General features: G+C 34.4%; 1 protein-coding gene across 2 annotated transcripts in view; it reads right to left on the reverse strand.

The window, feature by feature from the left end:
• LOC116166700 (protein O-mannosyl-transferase TMTC1-like) overlaps nucleotides 1-19,188 on the reverse strand; it is a 435,955-nt gene that overhangs the window by 389,302 nt on the left and 27,465 nt on the right. The gene's annotated exons all lie outside the window — the stretch shown is intronic.

Genomic DNA, 19,188 nt, shown 5'->3' on the forward strand with positions numbered 1-19,188 from the left:
AATGGCCGCTTGTTGTCAGGAGGTAGAACCCAAGGTTGCATACTCGTACGTCAACAGAAAATTTTAATAAAACTTGCAAGTGTTGCCCACTCTGAAATGTAACCCTTGTTCCAAGGTGCCTTCCTACAAAGTAGGACTATGAAATCCGAAATCCAAATCCCAAATCATTTTTCTTTATATCCATAAGGTCATCCCACTATTTTGTTCTTTATGCTGTGATGTAACTGAAAGGTGGACAATTTTATGGATACGATGAGTTAAAAAAATTGAAGCACCTAAGACTACTACAAACCTTTCCAGAATCCCTAGTAATGTTCATAAATTGAAATGACGCAAACCTGTTTATACAGGGCCATTGAATTTATAACTATCAGAAGCGCGGGTTAAATGGCAGGATATGTGACTGTTTTCAATAGTTTAAATTACAAGACGTAGATGTCTCTACCATCGAGAAAGATGAATAATAATGTCAGTTTTTTACCTTTGTTATTTATTATACAGGAATCTGTAATGAACCCACTATCTCGATTTGTAACTGTTGTATACAGAATTCTAGATACCCAAGAAACGTACTTATAAGGCATTTATGTGGCACACAGGATGTTGAATGACGTAAGATACACATTCTTCCTTTCATGAATCGTGACCTACTTAACATTCCTTAAGGAAGATTGAATTACATTTGAACAGGAAAGCAAAAAATACGCAGGCATCCTTGATCACTGTAACAGAAGTTAAATGTACCTACCTATCTATTCTTAATTTTTGTGTGTGTCGGTTAAACCGTTGCCACCGGTTAAACTACCTAGGACAGGGGTCGGTAACCTATTGAAACGGAAGAGCCAAAAATTACAATTTACAAAATTTCCCAGTTCTTAAAGAGTCACAAATAATTTTTGATTCAATATTATAGTTTTTGGTTATATACAGAGTCTTGCAACAGTCCGTCGGTTTTTCCTACATAGCTGATAGATACCTGGTAAAAATATTGGTGGTTGCGGATCTACAGAAATTATTTTTGAATGTACAGGGTGTTCCATTTTTACGATGTCAATTAATAACTGATCTTTTTAAATAGAACATCCTGAATATTTGGTTGATTCAATGCTGTTTGTTCAAAGTGCTATAACTATTCTTTTTCAAATGGAACTACCACTATTTTATTTCGCTATTCGCTTTTGTCTTCTCTTAAATGTTTATAAGGGGTGCCCTGTGCTTAAACTCCGCAGTGTTTAGGTTATTCAATATTTTTCACAAAAGTACCTACTCATTAATTAATTACGTGTTTATACATCGGAGTAGGCTGGCTATAATAAAAAAAACAAAAGAATACCAGAAAGTAAACAAGTGTCAAAAATTAGATAATTATTTGCTGCAAGTACTTATACTTTTGATACAAAATAAGATTAATTAACAAGGCGAATTTCGAACAAATGAACTAATTTCTTTAGATAAATACGGAGAGCCGCAACTTTATAGGTATCAAAAGAGCCGCAGGTTGCCGACCCCTGATCTAGGATCACACGTCACACCTGGCAATTTTGATACAAAATAAAAAGGTCGTTAACCTCTTTTCTTTTAAATTCTGACGTTTGAAATTTGTTCTCAATGGTTAATCGATAACTTATCGATAATTATCGATTAATAGATAGTCAATCGATAAATTTTAAAAAAATGGTCGACCGGTCAACAAAAAAAGAATTTTTTTGCGCATGGGATTTACACAATATATATTCTGACTATAATAAGCAAAAATAAATAAAAAGTGCGATTAAGACATCGAAAATATTTGCTTTTACAAAAGTGACAGCGATTTGATTAAAAGCTTTCAGGGGCGAAAATTAAAGCTGGAATCTTTGTTTTCCCTAAAAAAAAAAAGAAAAATGGAGGGTGATATTTTTCCGCGGTTACTTAGCAAAGAGGAAAAAAAAATCCTGGAACAGTTTTAAGGCAATAGTCCATGGTTTCCCGTTCAGTGTTTCCTGGGAAACCATAGAGCTGAAAATTATGACGAGCTGACAGGATTTGGTTTTGTATCATGGGGTATAGAATGTCTCTAAAGAGTAAAGATGCACAGGTTACATTCTCATTTAGATCAATTTAAGGATAATATGGGAGCTTATTCGGAATAAGGACAACACTTTCTCGAGACAATGGAACTTAGGCACCTTCCCAAGGCCACATTTAGACTCTAAGATAAACAAATTATAAATGTAGAAACGTTACCATTTAATAAATCATGCCTATGTAAGTAGGATTCTATAGACTATAGGTATTTTTATTTTTTGGTTTTTTGCATTTTTTTCACACAAAAACAAATACATAACCATTTTTTGTTCTAATTCTTATTTGTGGCTATAGAAGCAATAAAAATAAGGTATATATGTCCCATGCGCAAAAATGCTGTAGACCGGTGTAATTTATCGAAAATGTTAAAGGATTGGTCGATAAACCTATAATTACCGATAATCTATCGATTAATCTCACAACTATAAACTATTAAGATAGATAATTATCGAGAGAATTTTTAACGACATAAACTTTTCAATGTTTAGGTATACCAGTTTACTTCCAACAAAAGCGATGTAAGAGCATTGTTGAGTTGCCATATGATCACAATTCACAACCTACTGCTGTACTCATTTTTGAGGATTATCGTCCACTTGATCACCTTTGATTTCAGAAAACTTGAGCATCAAAAGATCCTGTTTTATTTAAATTATCTCTCGCAATACCAATACCAAAAAAACAAAAGTGTTAGCGAGTGTACGCATGGATGATGTAATATATCGATTGAGAATATATATCGATGAGATTTATGAAAAAGTATCGATAGTTTTCTCTTGATAATTTCCGCTATTTATCTATTAATCGATAAATATCAGAGATAGACAATTTTCGTGGCAATAATAATCGATTATTATCAGCAGCTAACAATCATTATTAATTATTTTCAAAAGTTATCGATAATTATAAAAAGTTATCGATAATTATCAAACGTTATCGATCATTATCGAAAATTAGCGTTACGATTTATCGATAATTGTCGATTATTATCGAAAGTTAACGATAAGTGATTAAAGTTATCGATAATTATCGACAGTTATCAATTAATGATTAATCGATAATTATCAGACTGAACAGACTTATCGATAAATCGATAACAATTTCATTTATCGCTCAGCTCTAGTAGGTATACGAATTCACGTAAACTGGGACCGATTTATTTGTGCACAATGCTGCATGGTTATAAAAAAAGCTGATTCGCGAAATTTAGTTATCAAATGTGAATGTGGAAATGATGTAGCTGCCAACTGCCAACAATTCCACTACTGGACTGTTCTGAGGTTCATTTAAATTTGGGTAAATTTCGCCAACTTTTTTTTATACCCTGGCAGCATTGTGCACACAGCAAATAAAATTAACACATCGGTTCCAGTTCACGTGAATTCGTATTCTGCCAACGCGGCGGCAAATGTGTTGGTACGTTTTTTCTCTTCTCGCTGACCGTTGGTTTTCAAAATTCAACTTCTGCGAGGTATTGGTGAGAAAAATCTTTGAATTGTCCATGAAACGTTGTAGCGTTTCGTAGTGATTTTAAATTGTTCCCGCGTAATTTGTTTTAAAAATTTGTGAAATCAAGGCAAGTGGTTGCCCTTGCATGTACATGTACGATAAGCAAAGCGGTTTTCCACGTGAAGTTCGGCATTAGATTGAATGTGGTTTAACCGAACGCTGTAAGCTGATTCTTTACCCACATTTGTTAAAAAAAATTGCCTTTGTTAGTTTGTTTCTTCAGGGTGATTTTTGGGTGTTCGTGTCGATATTCGGTAAGTGGGGTTCGTTCAATAAACTTAGGGTAATTGTGTGTTTAATCTTTTAGGCCGTTGGGTACAGTTATAATTATTGCCTTTAGTTTGAAAATTGGTAAATACCCACCTAATCTTATCCAGGGTGGATTGAAAAAGGAAGTTCCATTTCCCATTACTCGGGTTACGAATAAAAAAGAAGAACAAGTAGCTAAAGCATAATCGCCCAGTCAGGGTCGGTCCAGTCACGGGAATTACCGCAGGTTGGCCCACCGAGTCCCGTTTTTTATTGTGAAACAACGAGAGAGCAAATCAACTCTCCGTCCAGCTGTCTTATCACCTGCCGGCCACCCAAGGACAATCAAAGTTTCGGAAAGCAAATTGTTTCTTATCATCATTATCGGCTAGGAGACGGTCGAACTGCAGGTAACCTTTGCGAAAACCAGCGGTCATGCGAGATATTAAGTATACCCAGAAAAGTTATTAAAAGTTGTGTTTTATAGGCGTCTTGCCATTTTATATTTGTTTATGTAATACCCACCGATAGTCCCACATTTTGGGCTACTTTGTGTACCTAGGTATTGTTTTTTTTGTAATTTAAATGTGTGCATGCGTGAGTGAACGGGAAGTAATTCTCATTATACATTATGGGTATCTATGTTTGTAAAGAACCACTATTCTTTTGTTTATTGTATTTTCAATAAATTATTTGCGAGTTTGAGAAACTCAGTTTTACTTAATCTAAACATCACAACGTAATAGCTATTTATGTTACAAGTACATAATCTATGACTTTATTGGACGAGTCGAATTTATTGGCAGAGCGCGCTTGCGCGCGAGGCCAATAAAAAAGACGAGATAATAAAGTCTGATTATGTACGAGTAACATACTTAGCTTTATGTTCGACTCGGAAAATGTAGTTCATGTATGTATTGAAAATTTGCTGAAATTTGGTATAGATTTCATTATTTAATAACCAGAAATAACATAGTGTGCATTTTGTGTTGTCATAGATACGTGTTGTTTGGAAAAAATCTGTTGATGTGTAGTGTCAATTTTGTTGGGTATTAACTAATTCTCTGTGCCCTAATTATGAATCCAGAAGAAATTGATGGGTCCAACAGTATACAACAATTAGCCTGCAATGCCAGAGAGATGCTTTTACCAAGCAAATCAAAAACTGTATACGAGGCGGCATACAGGGAATACAGAAGGTGGTACTGGGGGAAGAAAATCAATTGCACCACGGAAGACTGTATATTGGCGTACTTTAATAGTGAGTTGGTCTCCTATAAAAGTTCTTCTTTATGGAGTAAGTACTCGATGTTACGATCGACAATTAATTTAAATGAGGGAGTGGATATAAGCAAATTTCCCAGCCTAATTCCTTACCTTAAAAGAAAAGGAGAAGGTCATAAAGCTAAGAAGTCTTTGACATTGGACAGAGAAAATGTGAATACGTTTTTGCTGAAAGCTAGTAATAAAGAACATTTGTTAAAAAGGTACCTACATGTCTGTTAAGGGTATGCCCTGAATAATAATTTACTATTTTTAGATAGTTCTTATATTCGGAGTAGCTGGCGGATGCAGGCGACAGGAATTAGTTTCATTGGAGACCACGAATATTGAAGATCATAAAGCTCACTTTATAGTCAAACTTGTGGAAACGAAAACAAAGACGGATCGATCTTTCATGATTGTCATGACTTAATTCGAAAATACATGGCACTTCGTTCTCCAAAGACACCTCATCGCAGGTTTTTCGTGAACTACGCGAAAGAGAAATGCACGGTGCAACCAATAGGGGTACACAAAATTGCAAGTGTACCAAGTATTGTGGCCAAATTTTTAAAGTTAGAAAATCCATCAGCGTACACGAGTCATTGCTTTCGTCGTACATCGGCCAATATTCTGGCAAATGCTGGAGCACGACTGGAGGATATAAAGCGCCATGGAGGATGGCGTTCATCAACTATTGCGGAAGGCTATATTGACCAATCTGACAATTCTAAAATTAGTGTTGCCAGCAAAATTTTGGGAACGGAAATCGTTATGGCAAATTCTTCGTTTATAAATTTAAAAGCCATAGAGACCACAGAAATATTGCATCAAAAGGGTACATCGGGAATTAACATTACTAACAATAACAACTGTGTTATTACAATTAATTTAGTATAATTATTGAAATGTATAATAGCTATGTGTTTTTAAAATTATAACATTCTGTTCCGTGTACTTCTTCTTTAAAACAGATCGTTATTTTAAAATGCATTTTCCAAAGAAATTGACAGTGACAGGAGTCCAAATTACTTTATCATTATGGACTAGTCCAATAAAGTAGCAGATTATGGACGCTAAACAGTGTCATAACTCAGCGTATTATGATCGAGTCGAACATAAAGTAAATTATTTTCATTTTTGACATTTATGTTAACTCCCAAGGATCTGTATTTCGCGTACGTAGGTATAGTTATTTGCAGAACTCTTGAAAATAAATTACGTTTAATCAAATTGCAATTTCTTGGTGCAGCATAACACCTTCAATTGAAATAAACGCTGCTTCGAAAATAAAATCATGCATCTAGTTATAACAATTCAGTTTGAAACAAAGTTTCTGGAACGGAATTCAGTGTAATTTCCGTTCAAAACCGCTTCAAGTTACAGTAACTGAATATGATATTAAAATACAAAATTCAGTATCTGGAAATGAAAACCACATATTATCCTATTTTCATTTCAGTACGGTACTACAAAAAATACGGTTTTGTACCGATTAGCCGAGATTTTATAAAATGCAATCTCCCTAAGGCATGGACAACTGTACTTAGTATTCTGTATTGTGCGGCCAAGCATGAATCGAGCATTAGATAATAATCGTTCGGTATTGATCAATACGCCTTATACCCAGCATTACAGACAGAAGTGCAATTAGTGCCTGAAATCGACAATGCGCTCACATACACCATTACCGCAATGAATAAAGAAATTCATCTTTTAGAATACCTCTTGATTACGATCCATCTTTTCCGCTGTTGGAAATTCTTACAGATTAAACATCATTTCGAGTCTCATTTTCTAGATAATTAAACGTCATGTTCGTTTACATAAATGACTTGACGTTCATAAATTTAAATGCAACGTCACATTTACATTGTTTTGTCATTTCACCCGCTCTCTTTTACACGGGCGTTCGCTGGCTCGGAATTATATTTTATTCTTCAAAGGAAAATTACGTTGATGTCGTTATTTTAAAGATGATATAAAAACCCCTTTTTGGTGATATTCATATTATTTTCTTAAAATTAAAGAAACTAAGGCAGTGGCAGTGAGACGTTATTCTAATCTTTGTCAAAAATATTTAATGCACAATTTACTGTAACAAAGTAAATGCTTTATTGTTCGCGGTTTTTACGCGGAGATCCTCATGGCCGCATTTAATTAACTGAAAGTTAATCTAAAAGGGGTTACTGTTTAAATTAGAAAGACAAAAGAACGAAACATGTTTCGGATATTTATACCGTGTAACGAATCTTGATGGAATTTTAGAATGTATTTAGTTACTAACAATATTGTATACTTAACACCTTTTATTATTCTGAAACTTTACCTTCCCATCTATAACACAATTATTAACGCTGTAATGCTCTCATAAATAATAGGGATGAAACTAATTAAAGTACGTAGAACAAACAAGAATCTCCTGGGATCGACTGCCAAGTTCACTAGCGTTAAATTTATTTATTTAGTGTCTTGTTCAAAAATAAATGAGTCTTTACGAACGTTCTACGCTTGTACGTGTATGAGATTAACAGTGTACTCGGTAAATTCATTTACCCTCCACATTCAAGAAATTATTAGTGTCATTTGTACAGCGTTCTGCAAATGGATAACGTGCTTTATTAAAAACAGTACCATATGATGCGCTTTTAGCAACATCGTCTATTCCATTTATCTCGGTTATTATTAATGGAGAGTCCCCCGTTCGATGCTGCTACAATGTTACCAATAAAGGCTAATGTTTCGTTTTATTGTAATTGCAAACCCATTATCTTTTAGAATTAAATTCGGAGAAATTGAACTCGCTGTTTACACTTCAAAATGTCTTTTTGAATGATTGCAAAGACCTTTTTCGCCTTTTTCTTTTAGCACTCTTCACAAACTGATCTAAAATAAACCTCAAACTTTCTAAAGTACACTTTTATAAGATATTCTAGCGATAGGGTAAACAGTGTAGATGCGTATAGTATAAATATTTTAGAAACACTTTTAAATTCATTATAGGTTGTTGTGGGATGCTTGTACTTTCCCAGTGTTCTCTTTTTTTAAGGTTTTCCACTGCAAAGTGTTCCTGGCGCGTGTTGCTTGATAGCATCTGACTACTCGTAGATAGGACAGACCCGCGACTTTTATGTGTACTGTAACATGAATATAATTACGTGATTTATTTATTTACAATTAATTAGCAATTAATTTATAACAGTTAGTTATTATTTATCACTCACTTGGACACCATTTGACAATGTGCGCAAACTATTTATCACCTCAGCGTCGATGTTGGGACTGCCATTAAACACAATTCAATTTACTTATATAGCAAACAATCCTTATAGAACATTCTAAAATACTCCCGAATATTCACGAACAAATCACATCTATAACAGTCGATGGAACCTCATACGACTCACAGACGACTGTTAAAAATTATTTATTTAAAACGAAACATACAACCAAAACTGTCATCGTCTAAAAAATCACACACTAATTACAAAGTATTGGTGCGTCGTTTTCCAAGTCGCGTCGATTCTCTACAGAGCGGGTGCAATGGATGGAGTCACATCCGCCTTCCGAGTCGATGACTAATCATTTATGGCGCTTTGATGGCAACTGCTGTTGTTCGAATGTCTGATGAAACGGAAGAAATTGATGATAATGGGCTCTTCGTAGGAGATTTGTTGCAACTACGATTATACAGGGTGTCCCTAAAAGGTCTGTACAACGCGCTACCAGGTGTTCTTGGTATCAAAATAGGACGATTTAACCCAACTTACCTCTATCCAAAAGTGCTTCGGTAAGGCGCTATCTACCGCCAAAGATTCAAAAAACAAATCGTTATTTTTATTTTATCGGAAAATGGTTTTGCCGATTAAAATGAAATTCGGGATGTGAATGTCTAATGTAAAAAGGGTCTTTGTGATATCATCGTTTTGATTGTAGTTGCTATGTAGGTGGTAAAATACTGACCATCCACATCTGAAGAGGTCTAAAACTTTTTAACTACTATTTTGACGGTTCTGAATTTTTAGACACTGATAGACAGTTTACTTGCAAGCATTTTTTGTCTCTTGATGAATATCGCTATCGGTGATGGTTTACGAAAAAAAAATAAATTTAGGCATGATGAATGGCATGCACCATACATGCGATTGTTCCTCAAAAAATCAGAAGATGGCTGTTAAACCTTAGAGTGGCGTAACGTTTGTTTGTTGTTTCTTAAACTTTAACAATTTACGTTTTGCTTGAAGACTTAAAACTTTAAAAAATAACGTACCAATGTTGCAAAGGGCACAGTTTAATTTATTACGCCGTATAATGCTTTGTATGCGTGAAAATGGTGGTCACTTTGAACATTTAGTACGTTTAAATTAATACATTACATTGACTTACTCTGTTGTGTTCGTTTATTCTACATTACTTGCTTGCACTACGGTTTCATAGCCTACTTCTTGCTTGCACTTATGGTTTTTGAGGAACAATCGCATGTATGGTGCATGCCATTCATCATGCCTAAATTTTTTTTTTTTCGTAAACCATCACAGATAGCGATATTCATCAAGAGACAAAAAATGCTTGCAAGTAAACTGTCTATCAGTGTCTAAAAATTCAGAACCGTCAAAATAGTAGTTAAAAAGTTTTAGACCTCTTCAGATGTGGATGGTCAGTATTTTACCACCTACATAGCAACTACAATCAAAACGATGATATCACAAAGACCCTTTTTACATTAGACATTCACATCCCGACTTTCATTTTAATCGGCAAAACCATTTTCCGATAAAATAAAAATAACGATTTGTTTTTTGAATCTTTGGCGGTAGATAGCGCCTTAACGAAGCACTTTTGGATAGAGGTAAGTAGGGTTAAATCGTCCTATTTTGATACCAAGAACCCCTGGTAGCGCGTTGTACAGACCTTTTAGGGACACCCTGTATATTACCTACTTGAGTTGCCGAAGTTTGAGTCTCCCTTTTAATAATCATAAATGTGGTAACATTATTTATGCAAAATTTTCCTTCGTTGTTATTGACCGTATTTCTATTCTTTATGTAAAATGTGCATTGGTCGTTAATGACCGTATATATGCGTTGGTCATTCAACATTAATTTAAGCGTAGGTACATTATTTGTGCATCTTTAATCTTTATGTCCTTGATGTATTATTGCATGTATTTATTGTAGCGGGTATTCTGCTGGTGGACCTATTGATTTTATTTTTATTACTTGTTAAATATTTTTTATTGCATTTATCGATTATGTTCCAAAGCTAATTCCGTTACTGTATGGGTTCACTTGAAACAAGGTCTTACAGGAACAGCTATTCTGATTATTACTTTGCACTTTGATATAGTACAATATAATCGCATTGATATTACTAAGATACACAATTGGTTACTTTATAGTTGAAATTAAATGATTGTATGACAGCTATCGATGATTATTCTGACAAAAAGTCAGATCCCCTAGTACCAGAACTTTGCAAATTCGTATGGTCATTCATTTTTGTTTTATTTTGTTTCATTTTGGTAGGGTTTTGTGCCTATCTGGCGCACACCCTATACGGGTCAATCATTAGTAGTGTAGATTTAGAATGCTTGCCAGGTGGCCTTTAAATGTTTATGTATAAAGAACCCCCTCCCCATTACTTATCAACCAGTAAATGTTGCATGCGCTACTATACCTTATAACAACCCAATAATACTAAAGGCTATAATGTTTTACATAAATACGCGGCACAACATAGCCGATTTTAAATAACGGTTCTTATTATAATTATTACCATAAATAGATTTACTTAATACTTACGAAATACAAACCACAATGTCTTTACAGTTTATTTTTCCGAATTAAAACACTAACTTGAAGTGTTAATATTAAAAACCATAATTCTATTACATTTGAGAAAACGAATTTCCAACAGCTATATCTACACTGCCGAAAAGAGATTAGTGACGGTTTAGCCACGCTACATCAAAGAGTAATGTTAATTATTCTTTGGTCATATGCAGTTAGATACATTTTCGATTGTATCTAGTTTTTTTAATAAGGCTTACTACTAGGTACGTAACTATATTAGATATATGTAGGAGTAGACAACTTATTGCTCAGAGAGCAGCAAACTTTTCATGCAGTCGGGTGATCTACATTAAAAGTTTAAAGTAAATTGAATTGAATGTGGTACAAAGTTTTAAGTAAATGTTCACATTTTACCTTTTGATCTAAAAATGTCGTATATAAAGTTTTTAAGTGAAGTCGTGTGAGTCAATTGCTAGTAGTATTTTCATTCATTCTCCTGCCACATTCAAACCAAAGCAAAGGAATCTTTCATTATAGAGAAATCATCCGTTTCTGTCGCTAGTTTGCTAAAGCATTCTATAATCATTTGATGAAAAAAAGAATTTACTCGCTATTAAGAGAACCTGTAGCATGACTATAATTTATAAGCGATTTTGTAAAGGAAAATTAAGTGCCACCAAGTTACAAACGCCTTAGGCCGCGCTTGGCCATGATAATGTATTTTGCGTCACTGAAACGAAATTCTCTTTGACAATACTTTTAAAGGTACAGCTTGGAAAGGTATAAATTGGTATAGAGTTCGTTAGGCAAGAGAAACTTTTAGAAAAGGAATAAAAAATGATCTGTCACAAACTTACCCAAGAGAAGCTACTGCTGTCTTTATCTACAGGAACCACCGAAAGGAATGATTTTTAAATGAATTAACGTTTGGTTTGAAGTGGATCATCCATATAGGCTCGAAGTTCATTTATCAGAAATTAGAGGTATTTGCGAAGTTGCATTATATTACCCAGGTGCATCAAGTGTATTTGCACATCTGACCGCTCCATGAAAATGGAATTAGCGACAAGCTGAGAACACAGCCCTATCCGAAAAACTTTATACACCACCCGACTGGCTGTAAAACTGGCCCCGCCTTTGTTTTCATTTGACGTTTGTTAGCGACATTCCCTTTTATAGTGGCTGTTCAAATAGACGTAGAGATTGCGAAAAGGCTCTATATTATTTCAGTTACTAACAGCGGTACTAAAAAAACTTTCATTAGCAATATTCCAGACTGTAATTCCTAAATGCAATTTACTGGATTTCCGGCACGTTACCGAACGTTCAAAAGATAGGTAGTTGTTAAAACGCGTTGTAGCTTTCTGACAAAAAAAGGCCTTTTTACACCTCACGTGCTCCTTTTGTTTGTATAAGCACAAAATTGGACAGAATTTCCAATTATTGTAAAAGCGAATGGTTATTGGATACCTAAACATTTACTAACTTTTCCAATTTAACTTACAACGGTGGCTAAATACATTAACTTAGCTCTAGGGGTATGTAATGTACGCGACACAAAGGAGCATTTTATATAAAAATTACTTGATTTAACCCATTGTATTATCGCACGGCAGTAAATCCATTTTATATAGGTGCTTTTGTAAACTGAACGCTCTCAGATGTTCCTATCATCACACTATCACTGAGATTCCAAAAATAAAGACTACCGAAGGACATTGTGATCGATTGATTTTTTAATACTGCAATTACATTCCTTAAATTTACTGTAACGTATGTCATTACTATTTTTGTGAAGTGTACCTACCGTTCGATGAGCAGCAGGGGTGATAATTCCATCATCCGCCAAAAGGGATCGATAAAGTATATTTATTTAAGTTATCATAAAAAGAGCGTGTCGTTTATTACCGAAGCGAACAACTGGGTTGTTTTTGTTGACTGATGATGACAGCTTTACCGTTGAGACGCGTTTGTTTTATTAAAGCTTTGGTGTGTTTTTGTTTACAATAAGTATAAACACATGTACTTGGATGTAATTGTTCTGTGATTGAAAGTACACGGCGCCATGGTTTTCACAGCCGTGAAGTTTCACCACCACTCTTTCATTTTTGAATGACTTCAACTGTTTGTACTTTGCTTACACCTATAGTCCTATATACCAAAATTAATTGTTTGAATGCGGATATACGAATTCCATCACGACTTAGCGGATTTTTTGTGCCAAAGAAGTTAACTCTATACCCTACGGTAATTAAGGGTGCAATGCTTTAGTGAATTACACGAGAGCTCCTCACATTACAAGTTCTGGTTAACACGTGGTGGTTTGTTTTGTAGCTTCGTTTCACCTTTTTGCACCAAAAAATTACCTATACTCATAAGTTATATTGCAATAAAAGATCTTATTTTATTTTTCCACCTAGGAAGGTTTACATAAAAATTCGACATTTTTGAATTTCTTTGCGTGCCTTTCCATTTATCGCTTTAGAAAAAATCATTCGTTGTCATACTTATTTTCTCTATCTTGTCAGATGGAGTTTCTGAAACATGTAGCGTTTTCAAATGAAGTCGGTGCTATTGCTAACTTTATTTTTATTTTTGGTACTAAGCAGTCGATCAAAATATGTGAGGCATATTTCTCAGAAATAAAATAGATAAACCGTGAAAGGCGAGAAATCCCTGATTTTACTCAAAAGTCTGATGTGGGTTGGGTGGAGAATTTGGTTTTGACCATAAAATACAGATTGGACATTGAAAATATGGACAATGCTTGAAGTATAAGACAGTAATGCAATAGTAGTAGGTATACTGTGCTTCAGTTTTCACAATGATTTATAAAAAATAATGAAAAAACAAATGCGTGGATTTCGGACGATTGCCACATCCATCTTAATGGATTTTTCAATCGATAGACAAGTCGTTATCTTGGATTTAAACGACAATGTTGTCGTAGAGAAACTTCATCTTAGCGATCGTGTAACGATTTGCTACAAGAAGTAACTAAAACATGGCATATCTCGGAAACCGTTTGATGCAGCGTTTGACATTTTGTATCAAATTAGTCTCGGAAAAAGGAAAACAACAGTGAAGAAAAAAAATGTGGGTGCCATTTGAAAAATTGGAGTTACGGTTATTTAAGAATTTAAAAGTGGAGAGCCTTGAAAAAGTGACGTAGTCTCACTTTTTTAGACCGTTCCCATATCCTAAAAAATTCGATCCTTTCTTAATAAAGCATTCAAAACTGTTTTGCAATATCTCTTACCGTTTTCTAATAATACATTTTTAAAATTACCCCTACAAATTCAATTGTTGATTGAACATCGACGAAGCCCTTAGAGCCAAAAGAGTCAACTATGGGGTATCGTTGTACTCCAAATTCGACGTAGAATCCGAAAATCTAGAAAAATAGGGGATCCCTATTTAAAATAACAAAGTTGATGGCCAGTTCCTGTATTTGCGGTAACATCCACTCCACGAGACTGCCCTTAAGACTGATTCTCGAAAATTGTGAATACTAAATAATTTCCAGTAACACATACTTTTCTTACTTCTCATTCACTTAATTTAACAATTCTTGATGCTCATGTGTGGCTAATGCTGAAACAAGCCGAAAACCCATCGGCAGCTATTAATGAACGCCCTGGAAAAATGTCAACCTTTCTCCGAAGAATGCAGGCTATTATTACCTACAACATTCTTGGCAATGTTGTTATAAATGCTACTTCGAACGCAATAACGAGCACATTGAAAACATTCTTTATCGGAGAAAAAACGGCTTCATTTTTTATTTCTGATCTACAAAGTACATTAAAAATAAAAAGACCAGTGTGTCCTCAATTTTTATTTGCGAGTAAAATAAACCCAAAATAAATTATTGAAGAATTGTCCGAATTTGAAACGCTTCAGTCTAAATACGTCACAAACCTACAACCAATCACGTAGAAGTGAGCCGGCAACCTTGTGCGAGGATCTGACGTTTGTCGGATTTGACGTTTAACTGCATCTAACGCGTAAGAGAACGACAAGTGGCAAGTGCCTTTGACAGGTGACGCAAGTTACAAATGACATCTCCTGCAATATTGCCAATTCGTTGTCATTTGAATGGTTCTAGGAGCTGATTGGTCAGGCTTATTACGTCACAGAGCCCGCCACAATCATATCGTTTTGAATAAACCCTTAAAACCGCACATGTTCATTATTTTTTTGCTAATCAGCCTCTATTTTTAAATAAACTCTTACTGTCCAAAAAAATGTTTTTTGGTTTCAGGTACACGCTTATTAAATTAGAACTACGGAATTCAACTATACTGTAAACCCCCACTATTGCGCTATTTGATTGTTTGTTATTTACATACCTATACTATACTATACTATACTATACTATACTATACTATACTATACTATTTATCCAACCGTAATAGTTAAACTCCGTTCAAAAAAAATTGAAGACCGTGCAACGTTTATAGTCCCTGCGCTACACATCGTGCCATTAAAATCCCCGTGCTTTAAAGACTTGAATATACACTTCTCTCGTAATATACTATTTTACATAACTATCTAAAATGTAAAATGTTGACCAACTGATTCTGCTCACTACAACTTCGTAGTACCTATAATTAAGACCGCTATCAAACCTAAAATTTTTGCACCGAGTACAATTTTCACGGATGAGCCTGAACGGATGTTACTCAGAGTATAGATATCGCTGTTTTAGTGGAGTTTAGTTTCAGGTTATTGGCTAATAACCACTTGGGAATTGCCCTAATAGCTTCGTTGGACAAAAGCCAAGTTGATATATTCTTATTAGCTGACACTAAAGTCCACATAAAGCAAACAAGAAACTTCGGATGGAACTCGTTTAAACAAGGAACTTTTCTTAAATGTATACACATGGGCTATGTATACTTAAAAAAACGGATCAAATGTATGGAATCAGAATACTTAGTTATCACGGCATGGAATAGATGACTGTAGGCAGATCGGCAGGCAGCCAACATTACACGCAAAAAACTTATACATTTGTTTCCTTTGTGTACTGTACTATTCTTTAACCCTGGTGGTCTATATCTTTCATGTTTTTAAAGTCTCCAATTGATAACTACAAATTTAACTGGCCGATGTTCGTTTTGATTAAAAATTAAAATGTATTCACTATTATTCAAAGCTCGTTTTTCAAGTGTTTTAGAATGAGTATTCCATTTTTCGCTTTTAATCAAGTAGAAAGGGATTCTTGGCATATTCTGTATACCAAAACATAACACCTAATTTGAAAGCAAATCGCAAATGAAATCCAGTATCAAATGAGAGCAGCGAATTTTCCTCTAATTTGAAAACGGTGTTGGAATGAGTATTATTATAAGATCGATAACAATTAAAAACGTTGCGTTCGTTTTAACATCGAAATACAAAAACAAAATTTAGATAAAAGGTTAAAAAATACGGGTAGAGTGAAAGGGTATCAAAGGAGTTACCTTTGTATTTTCTTTGTGCCTATTCAGAACTTTGCCTAGTGCTTTGTAATGTTGTAAAGTTGGAATAAGTATGAAAATAGTAACGTCGTCGACTAAGTTGCGCCGTAATTTTCCTTTATTACCGATGTATTGTTTAATGCAAGTTATATAGGAATCACACGAGACGTGCTTTATACATTGGTAATATGAGAGCAGAAGTTTCTAACATCTTCTCAGATATTATCATTTTATGTCAACCCATTTACAGGAAATGAATCGGTACGCGATCTTGTTTGCAAGTTTATGGCTCGGCATAGTAATTGCTTCATTACAATAGTTATCCTAGCCACCCGCAAATGTGAATGCGGCTTGAGAAATAGACCATCAAAACTTGTTTGTTAACTGTAAAGTTGTATTTCAAGGGGTCGACTAGTACTGCTGAAATTTGGACCTGATAAATTACGTCAAATCACGGACGCAAACTTTTAATTACCGGCTCGATTTTTATCTACCTTTCCCGTGAATACGTTTATATACCGAATGTTAACGGCGCCATCCTGCACAAAACAAACTAGAATGTGCCAGGAAATTGTTTTTAGGTAATGATATTTTCTATTTCTAAATATACCTGCCAGGAAATTTTATGCCATAGTTTTTAGGAAACACCTACATAAGGAATATTGCTAAGATGAATATTTCTGTATAAAATTAGTAAGGAAAATTCGCAAGAAAAATTCATATCAAATTTAATATTTCCTTTAACATTGCGAGGACATGAACAGCTCCCAATATTCCTATTCACTAAACCGGATTTGCTGCCTTCGAATTTGTACACGTTAGCATTCTGTTGAAGCTTTCCATTTGAATAGATTCGAGAGATATTTCTCAATGAAACAGATCTATATCCATCTTGGTCTATTGTATGAAAATTGATCCTTCTTTGCGGTATGAATGGAGCTTTAAATATAACTATATCGACCATTAAAACTTTATTAATACCGACCACACATGACAGTCTATCAACTGTTCTTAGCCTTTTCTATAACGCGAATCTCTTGCCATGTTTAACCACGTCACGCATCGAAATGCTATTATTTGGTACGTGCCGATTTGTCATAGACTCATAGACTTCCAATTGTCATAGATACTTTTTTAAATGCCTTTTTGAGATGTCGCCAATTTTGGCCCACAGTTTAAACATAATTCTACAATTAGACATTAGGATACACGTTTCACGCTCTGGGGTCGATCAGAGCACCTTCATATACAACACAGGTAGCTGGTAGGTCACGGGAGAAAGGAATATGGCAACTGTATAAAAAGGTTATTAGTACCTAGGTCAAATATATCCTTATCGTTCGTCGCTAACACGGAAATTATATTAACATCAAACACATCATCATTCATCAAGTATGATCAGCATTACGCAAACAATTAAAATATATATGGTTAACCAGAGCTGGGTAAAGTAGAATGCCCTTTTTATTTTCTATTTAAAATACAAAATAAGAAATGCTAATTTATTTTAAATACAAGATACTAAATAGGTTTTGTATTTCTATTTAAAATACCAGAAAATGCTCATTACTTTCATAATGGACCCTGTATATTTATTGAAGAGTCGGGAACACTAACCTATCCTAAAAAATTTTAATAAACGCGGTTGTTCTCTTTTAGTTGCCGTACTACGTCAGAATTTTTGATGAAGTAATTCACTCGATAATTAAAACTTACTGTGTCATAAACTTTTAAATTTGGACCGACATACGTTTTTTTACACAACTTGGTAACGGGGAATGGGTTTCATAATTTGCATTATTATTCTGTTAATGAACACAAATGCATGGTATGTTGTCGGCTCAGTTATTACGAACAGGTACAGCAACCCTTATATTACTTTAGATAATACACGCGTTGAAACAAATCTACTTCTCAGTAATAACGCGAACAAAGAAAAACGTGTTTGGAATTGTTTCTTTTTTATAGTCGGAAATAGTTAATATTACAACACCGAGTCGAAGAAAATACAAGTACTACGGCATCGTAAGGCGTATCTGAATTAAAACAAGTTTCCTCAAAGATAAAAAAGGCAATGAATTTGTCCATAAATTGGGTTTTAAAAGCGTTTATACTAAAGAAAGCGCTAGCTTAAAAAAGGCCCCCAAGTATTTCTTTATTATGTAATTAAATCCACGACGAGACGAAGGGCTAATGAATTTTCTTTTTATAGTAGCTACGAAAACTTCAATGGTGTTGTGCATGGCATAATAAAAGCGATAATTGTCCATAAAGTTTACAATTGGCACAGTACAATGTTTGAATTGAATTTAAGCGTTCTTAGTTATAATGTAACTATAACGTAATTACACCGTTATACAAAGTTTCTTTACCTCTTTTTAGAGTTTGTCACGTACTTTTTTATTTTTGGTTGCTTGCGACGAAGAAAAACTTAATCCTAACTAAAACGTCAAGTACTTGGTATAAAATATTATCTCAATAAATATGAAAGAAGTTCACTGCTTTGCTGAATTTTATTTTGTCTAACTTTCTGAAACTAGTTTTCAATTTTGTTTGCGACAAAACTACTGTTCGAGACGATCAAGAGTATTGAATACATCAAGTACTTTAAATGTTATACTACAACTTCAAGTGTACTTGTCTATGTATTTCGTGCTAAGAAATTTGAAATAGATGATTATTTTCGCACCAATAGCGGAACTCTCCTCAAAATCGGAAGGAGTTCAAAGCACAAGGCACGTACAGGTTGATAGTTGCTTGATCAGTAAAATTATCGAAGCGAGTCTAAAGACAATTGTAACTAATTGCTACAATCGGAAATATTTTTCACGTTTTCCCAACAG

This window comes from Photinus pyralis, unplaced genomic scaffold (genome assembly GCF_008802855.1).
Source record: "Photinus pyralis isolate 1611_PpyrPB1 unplaced genomic scaffold, Ppyr1.3 Ppyr1.4_LG3b, whole genome shotgun sequence".
Classification (NCBI taxonomy): domain Eukaryota; kingdom Metazoa; phylum Arthropoda; class Insecta; order Coleoptera; family Lampyridae; genus Photinus; species Photinus pyralis.